Here is a 16,669-nt window from a genome sequence, read left to right as displayed (position 1 = left end):
AACCCCTAACCCTGACCCTACCCCGCATCCTACACCTAACCCAGACCTAAACCTAACCCTTTCTCTAACCCTAAATTAACCCTAACCTTAACTCTACCCTAACCCTAACAACAACTCTGAACCTGACCATAACCATCATCCTAAACCCTAGCACTAACTCCAACTCTAAATCTAACCCTAAGCTAGCCCTACCCTTTACCGTAAACCTAGCCTTAACCCTAACCTTACCCCTACCCAAACCCTAACGCTATACCTAACCCGAACACTAACCTTAACCCTACTCTAACCTTAAGCCTAACCCTGACTATTAACTGAAACTTCACCCTAACCCTAAGCCTAACTCTAACTCTAACCCTAACCATAACAATTACCCTAAACCCTCGCCTTAACTGTAAACCTAACCCTAACCCTCACCCTAATCCTTAACCGTATCCCCAACCCTAAACCTGACGCTATCCCCAAACTTATCCCTAACCCTAACCCTAATACGAACAGTAACCCAAATCTAACCCTAACCCTAATATTAAACCTAAACTTAAATCTACCCTAACCATAAACCTAACCCTAACACCCTAAACCTAACGTCTAACACCGTCTATAATCCTAACCCTTACCATAACCCTCACCCTTAACCTAAACTTCACACTAACCCTAAACCTAACCTAACGCTGACCCTAGACATAACGCCTAACCCTCACCGAACCCTAAACCTATCCTTAACACTAACCTGCACACAAACCCAAACCCTAGCCCTCACCATAAAAATAACCCTCACCCTATCCTGAACTTCATCCAAACACTAACCATAACCTTAACCCTAAACCTAGACCTAACCCAAACCCTAACCTTAAACCTAACTCTAAGAATAACGCTAGTCCATCTGTAACCCTAAACCGAACACTTACAATAGCCCTGAACCTAACCCTAAAATAATCCTAATCCTAACCCTAGACCTAATCCTAACCCTACCCCTAACCCTGACCCTAAATAGAACACTAAGTCTAACCCTCAACATGGACCTAAACCTAATTCTTACCCTACACCTAACCCTAATCCTAAACCAAACCCTAACTCTGACTATAACCCTAATCGTAACAATTACCCTAAACCCTCACCTTAACTGGAAAACTAACCGTAACCCGCACCCTAAATCCTAACCGTATCCCACAACCCTAACCCTAATGCTATCCCTAACCCTAACCCTAACATTAACCTGAAACCCCTGAGCCCTAATGATAAACCTAACCCTAACACAAACCCTAACCCTAACACCAAAGCCTAGCAAAAACCTTAACACTAACTCTCACCCTAACTCTAACACTAACCCGAAACCGAATCATGCACCTAACCCCAAGCCTAAACCAAACCTAACCATGACCAGAACCGCAAGGCCTAACCGGAACCCTCACCCAAACCCTAACCCTAAACTACACCTCTAACCCCTAACGCCTTATCATAACGGTAATCCTAACCCTAACCAACCCTAACCCTAAAACTAACCCTCACCCCAACCACAAAGCCTAACACAACCATGACCCTAAGCCTAAACGTAACACTAAACTTAACCCTAACCTTAAATCTAACCCTAACCCTAAAACTGAACACAACCCCTGAACGTAACCCTAACCCTGAACATAACCTTAACACTAACCTGAAAACAAGCCCAAACCTTAGCCATAACCCTAACCCTCACCCTATCTTAAACTTCACCCTATCCCTAACCTAAAACTCACCCTGACTTTAACCCTAACCCTCCCCATAAACCTAACCCTCACCTTAACCTTGGCCCACCTGTAACCCGAAACCTAACCCTTACAATAACTCTGACCCTAATCCTCGCCCTAAACCTAATTCTAATTCTAACCCTGACCCTAACCCTAACCTAACCTCAACCCTATCTTTAAGCCTACCATAAACTTAAACCTAACCCTAACCCTTAACCTTAACTCTAACCCTAACCCTAGCCCTAACCCTAACCTGAACGGTAACACTTACCCAGAACCCTCACCTTAACTGTAAATGTAACTCTAACTCTTACCCTAACCCTAAACTTAACCCTAATTATAACCTTAACCTAAACCTAACTGAAACAGTAACCCTTAACCCTAACTCTAATCCTAATCCTTAGCCTAAAACTAACCTTAACCCTAAACCTAACCCTAACCACTGACCCTAACTCTAACCCTAACCCTGAGCCGAACCCTCACCCTTAACCAGAATTTCACCCTAAAGCATAACGCTAAGCGTACCCTCACTTCATTCAAACCCGAACCCTAAGCAAAACTAACACTAACACTACACGTAACCCTAACCCTAAACCTAACCCTAACCCTGACTCTGACCTGAACCCAAACCCCTAACCCCAACCCTCTCGCTTCACATAAACTTCTCTGTAACCCTAGCCCTAAAACTAAACGTAACACTAAATCTCCCCTAACCCTGACCGTACCATAAACGTAACCCTAACTCTAAACTCAAAACTAACCCTGACCCTAACCCTAACTCTAACCCTAATCCTAACCCTAAAACTTACCCTACACACTCAGCTTCAATGGAAACCTAGCACTAACCCTCATCTTACCATCTAAACCTAACCTCAACCCTTAACCTAACCCTATCTATAACCTTCACCTAGCCCTAAACCTAAACATGACTTAACCCTAACACTAACCCTAACCCTAAATCTAAACCTAACCTTAACCCTACACTTAATCCTAACCTAAGCTCTAACCCTAACCCCTAACGCTAACCCTAAGCTCAACCCTCACCCTTCAATTAAACTTTACCCCAGCTGTAGCCCTAACCCTAAGCCGAACCCTAAACCTGACCCTAACATTAACCCAAACACCTAACCCTAACCCTAAGCCTAATCCTAAACCTAACCCTAACCTTAACCCAAATGCCTAACCCTAACCCTAACCCTCATCCTTAACCTAAACTTCACCCTAAACCTAAGGCTAACCCTAACCCTGAAAGTAAAGCTAAGCCTTAACTATCCCCTAACTCTAGCCCTGACCCTAAACCTAATGCTAACCCTAGCCCTAACAGTAACACCCTAAAACATCAGCTTAATGGAAACTTAACACTAACCCTCCCATGAACCCCTAACCCTAACCCTACCCCGCATCCTACACCTAACCCAGACCTAAACCTAACCCTTTCTCTAACCCTAAATTAACCCTAACCTTAACTCTACCCTAACCCTAACAACAACTCTGAACCTGACCATAACCATCATCCTAAACCCTAGCACTAACTCCAACTCTAAATCTAACCCTAAGCTAGCCCTACCCTTTACCGTAAACCTAGCCTTAACCCTAACCTTACCCCTACCCAAACCCTAACGCTATACCTAACCCGAACACTAACCTTAACCCTACTCTAACCTTAAGCCTAACCCTGACTATTAACTGAAACTTCACCCTAACCCTAAGCCTAACTCTAACTCTAACCCTAACCATAACAATTACCCTAAACCCTCGCCTTAACTGTAAACCTAACCCTAACCCTCACCCTAATCCTTAACCGTATCCCCAACCCTAAACCTGACGCTATCCCCAAACTTATCCCTAACCCTAACCCTAATACGAACAGTAACCCAAATCTAACCCTAACCCTAATATTAAACCTAAACTTAAATCTACCCTAACCATAAACCTAACCCTAACACCCTAAACCTAACGTCTAACACCGTCTATAATCCTAACCCTTACCATAACCCTCACCCTTAACCTAAACTTCACACTAACCCTAAACCTAACCTAACGCTGACCCTAGACATAACGCCTAACCCTCACCGAACCCTAAACCTATCCTTAACACTAACCTGCACACAAACCCAAACCCTAGCCCTCACCATAAAAATAACCCTCACCCTATCCTGAACTTCATCCAAACACTAACCATAACCTTAACCCTAAACCTAGACCTAACCCAAACCCTAACCTTAAACCTAACTCTAAGAATAACGCTAGTCCATCTGTAACCCTAAACCGAACACTTACAATAGCCCTGAACCTAACCCTAAAATAATCCTAATCCTAACCCTAGACCTAATCCTAACCCTACCCCTAACCCTGACCCTAAATAGAACACTAAGTCTAACCCTCAACATGGACCTAAACCTAATTCTTACCCTACACCTAACCCTAATCCTAAACCAAACCCTAACTCTGACTATAACCCTAATCGTAACAATTACCCTAAACCCTCACCTTAACTGGAAAACTAACCGTAACCCGCACCCTAAATCCTAACCGTATCCCACAACCCTAACCCTAATGCTATCCCTAACCCTAACCCTAACATTAACCTGAAACCCCTGAGCCCTAATGATAAACCTAACCCTAACACAAACCCTAACCCTAACACCAAAGCCTAGCAAAAACCTTAACACTAACTCTCACCCTAACTCTAACACTAACCCGAAACCGAATCATGCACCTAACCCTAAGCCTAAACCAAACCTAACCATGACCAGAACCGCAAGGCCTAACCGGAACCCTCACCCAAACCCTAACCCTAAACTACACCTCTAACCCCTAACGCCTTATCATAACGGTAATCCTAACCCTAACCAACCCTAACCCTAAAACTAACCCTCACCCCAACCACAAAGCCTAACACAACCATGACCCTAAGCCTAAACGTAACACTAAACTTAACCCTAACCTTAAATCTAACCCTAACCCTAAAACTGAACACAACCCCTGAACGTAACCCTAACCCTGAACATAACCTTAACACTAACCTGAAAACAAGCCCAAACCTTAGCCATAACCCTAACCCTCACCCTATCTTAAACTTCACCCTATCCCTAACCTAAAACTCACCCTGACTTTAACCCTAACCCTCCCCATAAACCTAACCCTCACCTTAACCTTGGCCCACCTGTAACCCGAAACCTAACCCTTACAATAACTCTGACCCTAATCCTCGCCCTAAACCTAATTCTAATTCTAACCCTGACCCTAACCCTAACCTAACCTCAACCCTATCTTTAAGCCTACCATAAACTTAAACCTAACCCTAACCCTTAACCTTAACTCTAACCCTAACCCTAGCCCTAACCCTAACCTTAACGGTAACACTTACCCAGAACCCTCACCTTAACTGTAAATGTAACTCTAACTCTTACCCTAACCCTAAACTTAACCCTAATTATAACCTTAACCTAAACCTAACTGAAACAGTAACCCTTAACCCTAACTCTAATCCTAATCCTTAGCCTAAAACTAACCTTAACCCTAAACCTAACCCTAACCACTGACCCTAACTCTAACCCTAACCCTGAGCCGAACCCTCACCCTTAACCAGAATTTCACCCTAAAGCATAACGCTAAGCGTACCCTCACTTCATTCAAACCCGAACCCTAAGCAAAACTAACACTAACACTACACGTAACCCTAACCCTAAACCTAACCCTAACCCTGACTCTGACCTGAACCCAAACCCCTAACCCCAACCCTCTCGCTTCACATAAACTTCTCTGTAACCCTAGCCCTAAAACTAAACGTAACACTAAATCTCCCCTAACCCTGACCGTACCATAAACGTAACCCTAACTCTAAACTCAAAACTAACCCTGACCCTAACCCTAACTCTAACCCTAATCCTAACCCTAAAACTTACCCTACACACTCAGCTTCAATGGAAACCTAGCACTAACCCTCATCTTACCATCTAAACCTAACCTCAACCCTTAACCTAACCCTATCTATAACCTTCACCTAGCCCTAAACCTAAACATGACTTAACCCTAACACTAACCCTAACCCTAAATCTAAACATAACCTTAACCCTACACTTAATCCTAACCTAAGCTCTAACCCTAACCCCTAACGCTAACCCTAAGCTCAACCCTCACCCTTCAATTAAACTTTACCCCAGCTGTAGCCCTAACCCTAAGCCGAACCCTAAACCTGACCCTAACATTAACCCAAACACCTAACCCTAACCCTAAGCCTAATCCTAAACCTAACCCTAACCTTAACCCAAATGCCTAACCCTAACCCTAACCCTCATCCTTAACCTAAACTTCACCCTAAACCTAAGGCTAACCCTAACCCTGAAAGTAAAGCTAAGCCTTAACTATCCCCTAACTCTAGCCCTGACCCTAAACCTAATGCTAACCCTAGCCCTAACAGTAACACCCTAAAACATCAGCTTAATGTAAACTTAACACTAACCCTCCCATGAACCCCTAACCCTGACCCTACCCCGCATCCTACACCTAACCCAGACCTAAACCTAACCCTTTCTCTAACCCTAAATTAACCCTAACCTTAACTCTACCCTAACCCTAACAACAACTCTAAACCTGACCATAACCATCATCCTAAACCCTAGCACTAACTCCAACTCTAAATCTAACCCTAAGCTAGCCCTACCCTTTACCGTAAACCTAGCCTTAACCCTAACCTTACCCCTACCCAAACCCTAACGCTATACCTAACCCGAACACTAACCTTAACCCTACTCTAACCTTAAGCCTAACCCTGACTATTAACTGAAACTTCACCCTAACCCTAAGCCTAACTCTAACTCTAACCCTAACCATAACAATTACCCTAAACCCTCGCCTTAACTGTAAACCTAACCCTAACCCTCACCCTAATCCTTAACCGTATCCCCAACCCTAAACCTGACGCTATCCCCAAACTTATCCCTAACCCTAACCCTAATACGAACAGTAACCCAAATCTAACCCTAACCCTAATATTAAACCTAAACTTAAATCTACCCTAACCATAAACCTAACCCTAACACCCTAAACCTAACGTCTAACACCGTCTATAATCCTAACCCTTACCATAACCCTCACCCTTAACCTAAACTTCACACTAACCCTAAACCTAACCTAACGCTGACCCTAGACATAACGCCTAACCCTCACCGAACCCTAAACCTATCCTTAACACTAACCTGCACACAAACCCAAACCCTAGCCCTCACCATAAAAATAACCCTCACCCTATCCTGAACTTCATCCAAACACTAACCATAACCTTAACCCTAAACCTAGACCTAACCCAAACCCTAACCTTAAACCTAACTCTAAGAATAACGCTAGTCCATCTGTAACCCTAAACCGAACACTTACAATAGCCCTGAACCTAACCCTAAAATAATCCTAATCCTAACCCTAGACCTAATCCTAACCCTACCCCTAACCCTGACCCTAAATAGAACACTAAGTCTAACCCTCAACATGGACCTAAACCTAATTCTTACCCTACACCTAACCCTAATCCTAAACCAAACCCTAACTCTGACTATAACCCTAATCGTAACAATTACCCTAAACCCTCACCTTAACTGGAAAACTAACCGTAACCCGCACCCTAAATCCTAACCGTATCCCACAACCCTAACCCTAATGCTATCCCTAACCCTAACCCTAACATTAACCTGAAACCCCTGAGCCCTAATGATAAACCTAACCCTAACACAAACCCTAACCCTAACACCAAAGCCTAGCAAAAACCTTAACACTAACTCTCACCCTAACTCTAACACTAACCCGAAACCGAATCATGCACCTAACCCTAAGCCTAAACCAAACCTAACCATGACCAGAACCGCAAGGCCTAACCGGAACCCTCACCCAAACCCTAACCCTAAACTACACCTCTAACCCCTAACGCCTTATCATAACGGTAATCCTAACCCTAACCAACCCTAACCCTAAAACTAACCCTCACCCCAACCACAAAGCCTAACACAACCATGACCCTAAGCCTAAACGTAACACTAAACTTAACCCTAACCTTAAATCTAACCCTAACCCTAAAACTGAACACAACCCCTGAACGTAACCCTAACCCTGAACATAACCTTAACACTAACCTGAAAACAAGCCCAAACCTTAGCCATAACCCTAACCCTCACCCTATCTTAAACTTCACCCTATCCCTAACCTAAAACTCACCCTGACTTTAACCCTAACCCTCCCCATAAACCTAACCCTCACCTTAACCTTGGCCCACCTGTAACCCGAAACCTAACCCTTACAATAACTCTGACCCTAATCCTCGCCCTAAACCTAATTCTAATTCTAACCCTGACCCTAACCCTAACCTAACCTCAACCCTATCTTTAAGCCTACCATAAACTTAAACCTAACCCTAACCCTTAACCTTAACTCTAACCCTAACCCTAGCCCTAACCCTAACCTTAACGGTAACACTTACCCAGAACCCTCACCTTAACTGTAAATGTAACTCTAACTCTTACCCTAACCCTAAACTTAACCCTAATTATAACCTTAACCTAAACCTAACTGAAACAGTAACCCTTAACCCTAACTCTAATCCTAATCCTTAGCCTAAAACTAACCTTAACCCTAAACCTAACCCTAACCACTGACCCTAACTCTAACCCTAACCCTGAGCCGAACCCTCACCCTTAACCAGAATTTCACCCTAAAGCATAACGCTAAGCGTACCCTCACTTCATTCAAACCCGAACCCTAAGCAAAACTAACACTAACACTACACGTAACCCTAACCCTAAACCTAACCCTAACCCTGACTCTGACCTGAACCCAAACCCCTAACCCCAACCCTCTCGCTTCACATAAACTTCTCTGTAACCCTAGCCCTAAAACTAAACGTAACACTAAATCTCCCCTAACCCTGACCGTACCATAAACGTAACCCTAACTCTAAACTCAAAACTAACCCTGACCCTAACCCTAACTCTAACCCTAATCCTAACCCTAAAACTTACCCTACACACTCAGCTTCAATGGAAACCTAGCACTAACCCTCATCTTACCATCTAAACCTAACCTCAACCCTTAACCTAACCCTATCTATAACCTTCACCTAGCCCTAAACCTAAACATGACTTAACCCTAACACTAACCCTAACCCTAAATCTAAACATAACCTTAACCCTACACTTAATCCTAACCTAAGCTCTAACCCTAACCCCTAACGCTAACCCTAAGCTCAACCCTCACCCTTCAATTAAACTTTACCCCAGCTGTAGCCCTAACCCTAAGCCGAACCCTAAACCTGACCCTAACATTAACCCAAACACCTAACCCTAACCCTAAGCCTAATCCTAAACCTAACCCTAACCTTAACCCAAATGCCTAACCCTAACCCTAACCCTCATCCTTAACCTAAACTTCACCCTAAACCTAAGGCTAACCCTAACCCTGAAAGTAAAGCTAAGCCTTAACTATCCCCTAACTCTAGCCCTGACCCTAAACCTAATGCTAACCCTAGCCCTAACAGTAACACCCTAAAACATCAGCTTAATGTAAACTTAACACTAACCCTCCCATGAACCCCTAACCCTGACCCTACCCCGCATCCTACACCTAACCCAGACCTAAACCTAACCCTTTCTCTAACCCTAAATTAACCCTAACCTTAACTCTACCCTAACCCTAACAACAACTCTAAACCTGACCATAACCATCATCCTAAACCCTAGCACTAACTCCAACTCTAAATCTAACCCTAAGCTAGCCCTACCCTTTACCGTAAACCTAGCCTTAACCCTAACCTTACCCCTACCCAAACCCTAACGCTATACAATACTATCTCTCTATGCTTAACCCTACTCTAACCTTAAGCCTAACCCTGACTATTAACTGAAACTTCACCCTAACCCTAAGCCTAACTCTAACTCTAACCCTAACCATAACAATTACCCTAAACCCTCGCCTTAACTGTAAACCTAACCCTAACCCTCACCCTAATCCTTAACCGTATCCCCAACCCTAAACCTGACGCTATCCCCAAACTTATCCCTAACCCTAACCCTAATACGAACAGTAACCCAAATCTAACCCTAACCCTAATATTAAACCTAAACTTAAATCTACCCTAACCATAAACCTAACCCTAACACCCTAAACCTAACGTCTAACACCGTCTATAATCCTAACCCTTACCATAACCCTCACCCTTAACCTAAACTTCACACTAACCCTAAACCTAACCTAACGCTGACCCTAGACATAACGCCTAACCCTCACCGAACCCTAAACCTATCCTTAACACTAACCTGCACACAAACCCAAACCCTAGCCCTCACCATAAAAATAACCCTCACCCTATCCTGAACTTCATCCAAACACTAACCATAACCTTAACCCTAAACCTAGACCTAACCCAAACCCTAACCTTAAACCTAACTCTAAGAATAACGCTAGTCCATCTGTAACCCTAAACCGAACACTTACAATAGCCCTGAACCTAACCCTAAAATAATCCTAATCCTAACCCTAGACCTAATCCTAACCCTACCCCTAACCCTGACCCTAAATAGAACACTAAGTCTAACCCTCAACATGGACCTAAACCTAATTCTTACCCTACACCTAACCCTAATCCTAAACCAAACCCTAACTCTGACTATAACCCTAATCGTAACAATTACCCTAAACCCTCACCTTAACTGGAAAACTAACCGTAACCCGCACCCTAAATCCTAACCGTATCCCACAACCCTAACCCTAATGCTATCCCTAACCCTAACCCTAACATTAACCTGAAACCCCTGAGCCCTAATGATAAACCTAACCCTAACACAAACCCTAACCCTAACACCAAAGCCTAGCAAAAACCTTAACACTAACTCTCACCCTAACTCTAACACTAACCCGAAACCGAATCATGCACCTAACCCTAAGCCTAAACCAAACCTAACCATGACCAGAACCGCAAGGCCTAACCGGAACCCTCACCCAAACCCTAACCCTAAACTACACCTCTAACCCCTAACGCCTTATCATAACGGTAATCCTAACCCTAACCAACCCTAACCCTAAAACTAACCCTCACCCCAACCACAAAGCCTAACACAACCATGACCCTAACCCTAAACGTAACACTAAACTTAACCCTAACCTTAAATCTAACCCTAACCCTAAAACTGAACACAACCCCTGAACGTAACCCTAACCCTGAACATAACCTTAACACTAACCTGAAAACAAGCCCAAACCTTAGCCATAACCCTAACCCTCACCCTATCTTAAACTTCACCCTATCCCTAACCTAAAACTCACCCTGACTTTAACCCTAACCCTCCCCATAAACCTAACCCTCACCTTAACCTTGGCCCACCTGTAACCCGAAACCTAACCCTTACAATAACTCTGACCCTAATCCTCGCCCTAAACCTAATTCTAATTCTAACCCTGACCCTAACCCTAACCTAACCTCAACCCTATCTTTAAGCCTACCATAAACTTAAACCTAATCCTAACCCTTAACCTTAACTCTAACCCTAACCCTAGCCCTAACCCTAACCTGAACGGTAACACTTACCCAGAACCCTCACCTTAACTGTAAATGTAACTCTAACTCTTACCCTAACCCTAAACTTAACCCTAATTATAACCTTAACCTAAACCTAACTGAAACAGTAACCCTTAACCCTAACTCTAATCCTAATCCTTAGCCTAAAACTAACCTTAACCCTAAACCTAACCCTAACCACTGACCCTAACTCTAACCCTAACCCTGAGCCGAACCCTCACCCTTAACCAGAATTTCACCCTAAAGCATAACGCTAAGCGTACCCTAACTTCATTCAAACCCGAACCCTAAGCAAAACTAACACTAACACTACACGTAACCCTAACCCTAAACCTAACCCTAACCCTGACTCTGACCTGAAGCCAAACCCCTAACCCCAACCCTCTCGCTTCACATAAACTTCTCTGTAACCCTAGCCCTAAAACTAAACGTAACACTAAATCTCCCCTAACCCTGACCGTACCATAAACGTAACCCTAACTCTAAACTCAAAACTAACCCTGACCCTAACCCTAACTCTAACCCTAATCCTAACCCTAAAACTTACCCTACACACTCAGCTTCAATGGAAACCTAGCACTAACCCTCATCTTACCATCTAAACCTAACCTCAACCCTTAACCTAACCCTATCTATAACCTTCACCTAGCCCTAAACCTAAACATGACTTAACCCTAACACTAACCCTAACCCTAAATCTAAACCTAACCTTAAGCCTACACTTAATCCTAACCTAAGCTCTAACCCTAACCCCTAACGCTAACCCTAAGCTCAACCCTCACCCTTCAATTAAACTTTACCCCAGCTGTAGCCCTAACCCTAAGCCGAACCCTAAACCTAACTCTAACCTTAACCCAAATGCCTAACCCTAACCCTAACCCTCATCCTTAACCTAAACTTCACCCTAAACCTAAGGCTAACCCTAACCCTGAAAGTAAAGCTAAGCCTTAACTATCCCCTAACTCTAGCCCTGACCCTAAACCTAATGCTAACCCTAGCCCTAACAGTAACACCCTAAAACATCAGCTTAATGGAAACTTAACACTAACCCTCCCATGAACCCCTAACCCTAACCCTACCCCGCATCCTACACCTAACCCAGACCTAAACCTAACCCTTTCTCTAACCCTAAATTAACCCTAACCTTAACTCTACCCTAACCCTAACAACAACTCTAAACCTGACCATAACCATCATCCTAAACCCTAGCACTAACTCCAACTCTAAATCTAACCCTAAGCTAGCCCTACCCTTTACCGTAAACCTAGCCTTAACCCTAACCTTACCCCTACCCAAACCCTAACGCTATACCTAACCCGAACACTAACCTTAACCCTACTCTAACCTTAAGCCTAACCCTGACTATTAACTGAAACTTCACCCTAACCCTAAGCCTAACTCTAACTCTAACCCTAACCATAACAATTACCCTAAACCCTCGCCTTAACTGTAAACCTAACCCTAACCCTCACCCTAATCCTTAACCGTATCCCCAACCCTAAACCTGACGCTATCCCCAAACTTATCCCTAACCCTAACCCTAATACGAACAGTAACCCAAATCTAACCCTAACCCTAATATTAAACCTAAACTTAAATCTACCCTAACCATAAACCTAACCCTAACACCCTAAACCTAACGTCTAACACCGTCTATAATCCTAACCCTTACCATAACCCTCACCCTTAACCTAAACTTCACACTAACCCTAAACCTAACCTAACGCTGACCCTAGACATAACGCCTAACCCTCACCGAACCCTAAACCTATCCTTAACACTAACCTGCACACAAACCCAAACCCTAGCCCTCACCATAAAAATAACCCTCACCCTATCCTGAACTTCATCCAAACACTAACCATAACCTTAACCCTAAACCTAGACCTAACCCAAACCCTAACCTTAAACCTAACTCTAAGAATAACGCTAGTCCATCTGTAACCCTAAACCGAACACTTACAATAGCCCTGAACCTAACCCTAAAATAATCCTAATCCTAACCCTAGACCTAATCCTAACCCTACCCCTAACCCTGACCCTAAATAGAACACTAAGTCTAACCCTCAACATGGACCTAAACCTAATTCTTACCCTACACCTAACCCTAATCCTAAACCAAACCCTAACTCTGACTATAACCCTAATCGTAACAATTACCCTAAACCCTCACCTTAACTGGAAAACTAACCGTAACCCGCACCCTAAATCCTAACCGTATCCCACAACCCTAACCCTAATGCTATCCCTAACCCTAACCCTAACATTAACCTGAAACCCCTGAGCCCTAATGATAAACCTAACCCTAACACAAACCCTAACCCTAACACCAAAGCCTAGCAAAAACCTTAACACTAACTCTCACCCTAACTCTAACACTAACCCGAAACCGAATCATGCACCTAACCCTAAGCCTAAACCAAACCTAACCATGACCAGAACCGCAAGGCCTAACCGGAACCCTCACCCAAACCCTAACCCTAAACTACACCTCTAACCCCTAACGCCTTATCATAACGGTAATCCTAACCCTAACCAACCCTAACCCTAAAACTAACCCTCACCCCAACCACAAAGCCTAACACAACCATGACCCTAACCCTAAACGTAACACTAAACTTAACCCTAACCTTAAATCTAACCCTAACCCTAAAACTGAACACAACCCCTGAACGTAACCCTAACCCTGAACATAACCTTAACACTAACCTGAAAACAAGCCCAAACCTTAGCCATAACCCTAACCCTCACCCTATCTTAAACTTCACCCTATCCCTAACCTAAAACTCACCCTGACTTTAACCCTAACCCTCCCCATAAACCTAACCCTCACCTTAACCTTGGCCCACCTGTAACCCGAAACCTAACCCTTACAATAACTCTGACCCTAATCCTCGCCCTAAACCTAATTCTAATTCTAACCCTGACCCTAACCCTAACCTAACCTCAACCCTATCTTTAAGCCTACCATAAACTTAAACCTAATCCTAACCCTTAACCTTAACTCTAACCCTAACCCTAGCCCTAACCCTAACCTGAACGGTAACACTTACCCAGAACCCTCACCTTAACTGTAAATGTAACTCTAACTCTTACCCTAACCCTAAACTTAACCCTAATTATAACCTTAACCTAAACCTAACTGAAACAGTAACCCTTAACCCTAACTCTAATCCTAATCCTTAGCCTAAAACTAACCTTAACCCTAAACCTAACCCTAACCACTGACCCTAACTCTAACCCTAACCCTGAGCCGAACCCTCACCCTTAACCAGAATTTCACCCTAAAGCATAACGCTAAGCGTACCCTCACTTCATTCAAACCCGAACCCTAAGCAAAACTAACACTAACACTACACGTAACCCTAACCCTAAACCTAACCCTAACCCTGACTCTGACCTGAACCCAAACCCCTAACCCCAACCCTCTCGCTTCAAATAAACTTCTCTGTAACCCTAGCCCTAAAACTAAACGTAACACTAAATCTCCCCTAACCCTGACCGTACCATAAACGTAACCCTAACTCTAAACTCAAAACTAACCCTGACCCTAACCCTAACTCTGACCCTAATCCTAACCCTAAAACTTACCCTACACACTCAGCTTCAATGGAAACCTAGCACTAACCCTCATCTTACCATCTAAACCTAACCTCAACCCTTAACCTAACCCTATCTATAACCTTCACCTAGCCCTAAACCTAAACATGACTTAACCCTAACACTAACCCTAACCCTAAATCTAAACCTAACCTTAAGCCTACACTTAATCCTAACCTAAGCTCTAACCCTAACCCCTAACGCTAACCCTAAGCTCAACCCTCACCCTTCAATTAAACTTTACCCCAGCTGTAGCCCTAACCCTAAGCCGAACCCTAAACCTGACCCTAACATTAACCCAAACACCTAACCCTAACCCTAAGCCTAATCCTAAACCTAACTCTAACCTTAACCCAAATGCCTAACCCTAACCCTAACCCTCATCCTTAACCTAAACTTCACCCTAAACCTAAGGCTAACCCTAACCCTGAAAGTAAAGCTAAGCCTTAACTATCCCCTAACTCTAGCCCTGACCCTAAACCTAATGCTAACCCTAGCCCTAACAGTAACACCCTAAAACATCAGCTTAATGGAAACTTAACACTAACCCTCCCATGAAACCCTAACCCTAACCCTACCCCGCATCCTACACCTAACCCAGACCTAAACCTAACCCTTTCTCTAACCCTAAATTAACCCTAACCTTAACTCTACCCTAACCCTAACAACAACTCTAAACCTGACCATAACCATCATCCTAAACCCTAGCACTAACTCCAACTCTAAATCTAACCCTAAGCTAGCCCTACCCTTTACCGTAAACCTAGCCTTAACCCTAACCTTACCCCTACCCAAACCCTAACGCTATACCTAACCCGAACACTAACCTTAACCCTACTCTAACCTTAAGCCTAACCCTGACTATTAACTGAAACTTCACCCTAACCCTAAGCCTAACTCTAACTCTAACCCTAACCATAACAATTACCCTAAACCCTCGCCTTAACTGTAAACCTAACCCTAACCCTCACCCTAATCCTTAACCGTATCCCCAACCCTAAACCTGATGCTATCCCCAAACTTATCCCTAACCCTAACCCTAATACGAACAGTAACCCAAATCTAACCCTAACCCTAATATTAAACCTAAACTTAAATCTACCCTAACCATAAACCTAACCCTAACACCCTAAACCTAACGTCTAACACCGTCTATAATCCTAACCCTTACCATAACCCTCACCCTTAACCTAAACTTCACACTAACCCTAAACCTAACCTAACGCTGACCCTAGACATAACGCCTAACCCTCACCGAACCCTAAACCTATCCTTAACACTAACCTGCACACAAACCCAAACCCTAGCCCTCACCATAAAAATAACCCTCACCCTATCCTGAACTTCATCCAAACACTAACCATAACCTTAACCCTAAACCTAGACCTAACCCAAACCCTAACCTTAAACCTAACTCTAAGAATAACGCTAGTCCATCTGTAACCCTAAACCGAACACTTACAATAGCCCTGAACCTAACCCTAAAATAATCCTAATCCTAACCCTAGACCTAATCCTAACCCTACCCCTAACCCTGACCCTAAATAGAACACTAAGTCTAACCCTCAACATGGACCTAAACCTAATTCTTACCCTACACCTAACCCTAATCCTAAACCAAACCCTAACTCTGACTATAACCCTAATCGTAACAATTACCCTAAACCCTCACCTTAACTGGAAAACTAACCGTAACCCGCACCCTAAATCCTAACCGTATCCCACAACCCTAACCCTAATGCTATCCCTAACCCTAACCCTAACATTAACCTGAAACCCCTGAGCC

The 16,669-nt window shown here is 43.6% G+C and overlaps 1 long non-coding RNA gene across 8 annotated transcripts in view; it reads right to left on the bottom strand.

Moving 5' to 3' along the window:
- Nucleotides 1-7,751: 7,751 nt before the first annotated feature.
- Nucleotides 7,752-16,669, bottom strand: part of LOC135230109 (uncharacterized) — a 30,849-nt gene continuing 21,931 nt past the window's right edge. For 6 of the 8 annotated variants that reach the window (XR_010320767.1, XR_010320766.1, XR_010320761.1 and 3 more), the window contains exons 2-3: nt 10,008-16,669; nt 7,752-9,021 (exon numbers count right to left, since the gene is read on the bottom strand). The exon at nt 10,008-16,669 is cut by the window's right edge. This is a non-coding gene — a long non-coding RNA (uncharacterized LOC135230109). The remainder of the gene's footprint in view (nt 9,022-10,007) is intronic. The other 2 variants (XR_010320760.1, XR_010320765.1) reach the window with 2 other exon arrangements.

Source organism: Loxodonta africana, unplaced genomic scaffold, assembly GCF_030014295.1.
Source record: "Loxodonta africana isolate mLoxAfr1 unplaced genomic scaffold, mLoxAfr1.hap2 scaffold_777, whole genome shotgun sequence".
Taxonomy (NCBI): domain Eukaryota; kingdom Metazoa; phylum Chordata; class Mammalia; order Proboscidea; family Elephantidae; genus Loxodonta; species Loxodonta africana.
This window is presented reverse-complemented; position numbering and strand designations above follow the sequence as displayed.